Source organism: Bidens hawaiensis, unplaced genomic scaffold, assembly GCF_021521415.1.
Source record: "Bidens hawaiensis isolate Kalapana, Puna unplaced genomic scaffold, B.hawaiensis_p1.1 tig00013678_1, whole genome shotgun sequence".
Taxonomy (NCBI): Eukaryota; Viridiplantae; Streptophyta; class Magnoliopsida; order Asterales; family Asteraceae; genus Bidens; species Bidens hawaiensis.
Window position 1 is genome coordinate 255,481 of NW_027492162.1, and position 6,000 is coordinate 261,480.

General features: G+C 35.6%; 2 pseudogenes; both read right to left on the minus strand.

Annotated features, from left to right (window-relative positions):
• The window catches only part of LOC143544679 (hydroquinone glucosyltransferase-like), a 36,879-nt pseudogene extending 35,311 nt beyond the window's left edge, over positions 1-1,568 (minus strand).
• Positions 1,569-3,378: 1,810 nt separating this feature from the next.
• On the minus strand, positions 3,379-4,944 carry LOC143544666 (hydroquinone glucosyltransferase pseudogene; annotated as a pseudogene).
• Between the last annotated feature and the right edge of the window lie 1,056 nt (positions 4,945-6,000).

The following is a 6,000-nucleotide window of genomic DNA, read 5'->3' on the forward strand; positions in this document are numbered from 1 at the left end:
ATTGAAGTATAATAATGATAGTAAAACATGTGATTGGTTTTTAATAATTAATTGTTATGTTGCAATTATTACTTGATGATGAAAGTTAGAATACTCTTAAAAGATACCCCAAGTTCTAAGCTTGACGATAAGCCGAGAAATTGCTAGTCTTGCGGAGCGTTGGCGAACCTTAAAATAGACACCAAGACCCCGAACTTGATGATAAGTCGAGAAATCGCTAATCTTGTGAGGACTTTGTTGATAAATTAAGAATCCTTAAAATCAATCCCCAAATACTGAGCTTGACGATAAGCAAGGGGAACTGCCACTCTTGTGAGGGTTTGGGAAATAACCTAAGAATCTTTTAAAGAGCCGCCAAGATTCCGAGCTTGATGATAAGTTGAGAAATCGCCATTCTTGTAAGGGTTTCGTTTGGGGGGGGTATGAATCTTAATATTGACATTGATAAAATGGAATATTAATAGTGATTGACCATTTTAGAATGAGAATTATCAACAATGTTGTAAAAACGAATTGTTTGTGTTCATCCACTAGGATTGGTTAATTACTCGTTAAGTGAGTGTGCAATATAACCTATTTTAAAGCAACTACTGAGTGGTTATTACATGAGTTATATAATTGTTCAAGAGTTGCGTGGGTTAATACTTGGTAATTCAAGGTTAATCCTTTACAACTCAACTAATCTTAATTGGTATTTTAGGTATAATACAAAGGTTATTTTTACTAAAATATCAAGGACAATTCACTCAGTAATTTAAGGATTGTCTCATCTTTAAATTGAGTTAACTTATCTTTATCAAAAACCACTTGCTTACATAAAATTGATGTTTTAGTAAAAGGGATCATGAGTTATCTCTTTCTTTAATTATCATAGAATAACATGACTAACGATATTATTCTCATATTAATCACCATAGAAAGCTCAAGGCACATGTTTACTAATTAGTTATTAAATCAAGTTAAGAGGAGTTTTAACCAATATGATACACTTTTATCTTTGATCTTCTTTCTACCTAAAAATATAAAAACCCAAAAATATTGTCTTTTAATTTTAATTTACGTTTTTTTCTTTAAATTCAAACCAAAACCAAAATGATTTTCACTTTCGGTTAAATAAATACAACGATTTAGTAGTAAAAATCTATAAGTGTGTTCGTGGATCGATACTTGGTTCTTACCTATACTTTACTACATATACGATAGGTACAATTGCCTATTTATGTGTGGTTTATTTAAGATAATAATCATTTTTATTAATTTAAAACTCAACATTGTGTTAACTAATTGAAAAAATTAACATATTTTTCATATTACACCTACCACACATCATTTTCATGTTGAAAGGGAACGGGATGTGACAACATCATGTGCTTAGTGGGGAGACTGTCTGCATGGTGTCGTTGCTTCTCGACCTCATTGGAGAGGGAGGATGACGACAGACCTTCTCTCAGCTTTCTCTCCTTGGTCTCCCACTCCAACACCCGAGAAGATTTCTCTCTCTTTGTGTTATAGTGTCTTGCTTTTGCAACAATGGATATGCATGGAAAAGGTCTTTTAACAGGATTCATAACACCGGGTAAATGTTGGATTAACGACGAGGTTCTAATTGCGAAGGAATGATGACTGCAGGTGCTTAAAGTGCAAAATTGCCACAAGTATTTATCCAACAAAACGGTGATGACCAGAGGGGTGCATTTTGCACTTAACTTAATATTATATTAATTATTACCTATAAAGATAGATAAAAATAAAATGATTACATGAATAGTTCGGTTAAAAGAGTATGTGTATTTTGAGTAATCGAGTTGGGTATTGCCAAACTGATACTCATCCCAACTCTCATGCCCACTAATGTTTTCAAAGCGAATATCGTTTTTGTCCTGTTCAAATCTACAACACTGGATGCCAATTATTGTGATTGAACAAATTGGGTTTTAAAGTAGGTGAATGTGTTCGGTTGGAGAACTCAACTTGGAAGAATTGCCACACACACTACTCTACTGAGACGAAATATTGCGGTGAGTACGTATGTCCTTTTTGCTCATACTTTGATAAAACGTATAAGAAATATCAGTTATTTGTTTGGTGACGGATACAATTTGGCAAGATGTGGCCCGCTGGTGTAAACTTGCACATTTCTTCGCTTTCTCTATCAGTGATATTTTATGAATTACAGAATATATTCGAGTCGAAACCAAACATTAATGAGTTACAATATTGTGTATTTGGAATGCAAAAATAACACGATTTTAATGAAGCAACATGAGCCAAATTAAAATCATGGATGACGTAACAATTCTAGGTTTCTATGGGTAGGTGCAAGATCAAATGAAATTGAAGATTTTTTTTTAAGCAGCTAAAATGAAGTTGAAGTTGAAGTTGAGTGTATCAATTGATGTAAATTCAATGTAAATGTAGGTAAGCTTCCTTTTTGTTTTTTAATAACTATTTAATTTGCTAGTTTGTGGAATATCCTGCCACATTATTTTTTTTCATCACAAAAAGTTCTGGTAACCACCCCAAAACAAATTATTGGTAGTTTGTACATGTAATATGGTCAACAAGATATAGATACGAAAATCAGTGAATAATATTTTAAAATGTATTAGGTATAGTATTGTTGTCCGATAGAATTGAAATTCAAAATTTTAATTATGTCGTGATTATAATCGGAGACTCAAGTTTGATTTCAACTTATATTATTTTGGGTGGATATTGGCAATAATGGATTTGATCTAAGCTTTGCGAGGTTGTCAGTTCGTAACCCGAGCCCACCCGGGTTTTCATCACACCGTGTGTTACGCCAGAGAGTGCTTAAACCAAACTCTAAAGTTATGCTCTTGTGGCGGCACAACGACTATCTAGTGGCACTCAGCGATGTGGTTTCCCGAGGAACGCCCAAACCAAACTCTAAAGCTAGCGTGGGCCTAGTTAAGACAACATATGCTGGCCAGAGTGGGGCATCGAGGCTCTCTAAAAATTTCTAGAATACGATAGCCTAAAATACTAAAAATTCGTCGTTTTAAGAAAATATATGGTCAACCAGATAAAACATAGGAAAATCATTGAGTAATTATTTTAAAATGTATCAAACATAATATAATAAATAATCTAGTATATTTTTATCCTATAAACATGCTACCATTTATGCGGCATTAAAATTTAAAAGGTATAATACGTATGATGCGATGATGCCCAAACTTAATGCGTTGTAGTTTCGAAATATTGAACCTCATAATACTTTCTTTATCCTACTGATAATAGCTAATGATGCTCAGCAATGTATTGGTTCGGACAACGGTTAACCATCAACGGAAGTCAATGTTAAAACTTTGTAGTCATGTCACATAAATAAAAAAGAAGTTATATTTTTTATTCTTATGAAAATCACGTGTACAAACTAAATTTTGTTTTTTAGCTTGGAAACTAATTCATCTAGTGTTTTTGTTGAACACCCTTTTTTGCTAAGCACGCTAAAAGCCGCTTCATGAAGCTCTTGAGTCCGAACTCGGATCGCTCTCCCTTCTTCTCCTACTAATAAACTCTTGACAACCCGAACAATCTCTAAACGATCCACAATTCCATTTCCATTTGGCTTAACCCTCAACGCAACTTTCAGACCCTCGGTCAACATTACAGCATTCATCTTTTGTTCAGCATAAAGTGGCCACACAATCATCGGTACCCCTTGAACTATAGTTTCAAGAACTGAGTTCCAACCACAGTGAGTCACAAACCCTCCCGTTGAGCTATGACACAATATCTGGGCTTGTGGTGCCCAGTCGAGCACCACCAGCCCACGATCTTTAGTATTTTCTAAAAACGTCTTTGGTAAAAAGTCGAAAGTGCCCTTAGGGCCATGGGTATTGAAATATGTAGCATCCGCTACTTTATCATTTGGGGTCCTAACCACCCATATGAATCTTTGCTCACTCATCTCCAAACCCATGGCTAACTCATTGACTTGCTCATTAGAAAGGGTCCCACCACTCCCGAAACATATATACAAAACAGACCCACGCGGTTGACCATCTAACCATTTTAAGCAGTTCGACTCATTTACACCTGACTCAGATTGTATCAACGGTCCAACCGGGTAAACCGGCGGGTAACCGGATTGCCCATGTTGTAAAGCTTCAATTGCTCCACCCTCCAACTCCTTAAAACTATTTACCACTATACCATTAGCCATCACAAACCTCTTTGTATTATGCAAAACCATTTTATACGCTTCATTACTCCGGTCCTGAAGCGGGTCAAGCAAGTCCTTACCATGAAGCGGTATGCAACCTGGCAATTCAATCGGGTCGGGTACGTCTCTATACTCGCATGAAACTGTTTGATCAAGCTTTGGCAAATGAAGAAACAAAGACAAAGTCATGGCGGATGCCGGGAAGAAAAGATAATGTGGGACCCCGAATTCGACCGCAACGTCAAAAGCATCGGTTCCAAACAAATCAACGAATAAAGCAACGAGATTTTTGTTTGAAATCATGGTTTTGATGGTTTCTTGAAGGGGGGTAATGGACCGGGCCACCATGAGGGTTATTCGTGTTTCGATTTTGGTATTTTCGGGTAAATCATCGAAATTTACGGGTGGGAGGAGGGTGTAGGATATGGGACCAGGAAGAGAATCAAGAAACTGAAGCTGTGAACCGGATAAAGGACCGTCGTTTGGAATGATGAAAGTTGAAGAAAGATTATGTTTTGATGCTAGTCGTTTTGCGAATTCGACTAGCGGGATGAGGTGGCCCATACCGGGGCTAGGGACGATGGCAACATGTGGTGGTTTCTCCATTGAAATCGGTGGGGTGTGTGTGTTGGTGGTGAATGAATGAATGGATGGATGTGTTAATACTGTTATAAATAGGTCACATGCATATTGGACGTAGCTTATGATAATGTATAAGTGGTTGTGGATTGTTGAAATGTAACAAAGAAAATTGTATTTGAACAAGTTGAAAGTAACGTTTTATAAGATTTGAAATTTTAACATATTTGTTGACAAAATAGTTAAGTTGAAAACTTGAAATGACATAAGAGATTTCAAAATTTTTAATTATATATTTACAAAACAATTATATTTGGTTGGTAAAGTTGATAAGAGAAGTTAAAATATAACACTAGTAGTGGGGATGGGGTTGGTGACTGTGGTGTTGGTCGTGGGGGTGATAAAGGCTATGGTAGTGACAATGAGGGTGGCGGTGATGATGGTCGTGGACGTGGTGGTGATGGTTGCAGCATAGAGAAATTCCCATTCTTTTGACTTGATTATTCTTTTTTAAGAACGTCGAGTTTCTTCACTATCTAGAAGAATAGTTGAAATGTCATGCAACCAAACATGTATGAAGTATAATTTCAATGAACCAACCACCACATGAAATCATCAAGGTGACAATGGGACAATCTCATACTCACTTGTAAAAACTGTATCCCATACTTTGCTGAATACCATTGGGTATCTGTCGAGTATAAGAATGCAAATGAGCCAATCCGCTAATGTGTTACTCGAGATCGCTTCGCTTAAAGCTCAAATCGAGCAAAGTTTAATGAGCCCGAGCATGTACTCGAGCATAAAAATAAGTTTGTTTAATAAACATGCTAAATCTTAATATTCACTTATCAAGTTTAAGCTGGTTCGTGTGCCTAAACATTTACCGTTAAAAAATCACCAAGTTTGATCTACGAGATAAAGATATGGAAAATCACTAACTATAGTTTTAAAATATAATTATAATTGTGTCGCTTGATAGAGTTGAAATTTAATTGATTTTAATGTTTAGTTATTCGTCATTAGAGCATTCTTAGCAGCTTCTCTAAAAGTTTTGTGAGAGAAATCTCTAAAAATTTTGGAGAATGGTAAGTGGTTCTGAGTAGAGAAGAGAAAAAATTTAAAGATATATGTAAATTTTGAGTAAATTTGGAGAAACACTGTTCATTCTCTATTTATTTTTTAATATATTTGAAAGTGGTTGTGAGTGGAGGAGAGATAAAATATAA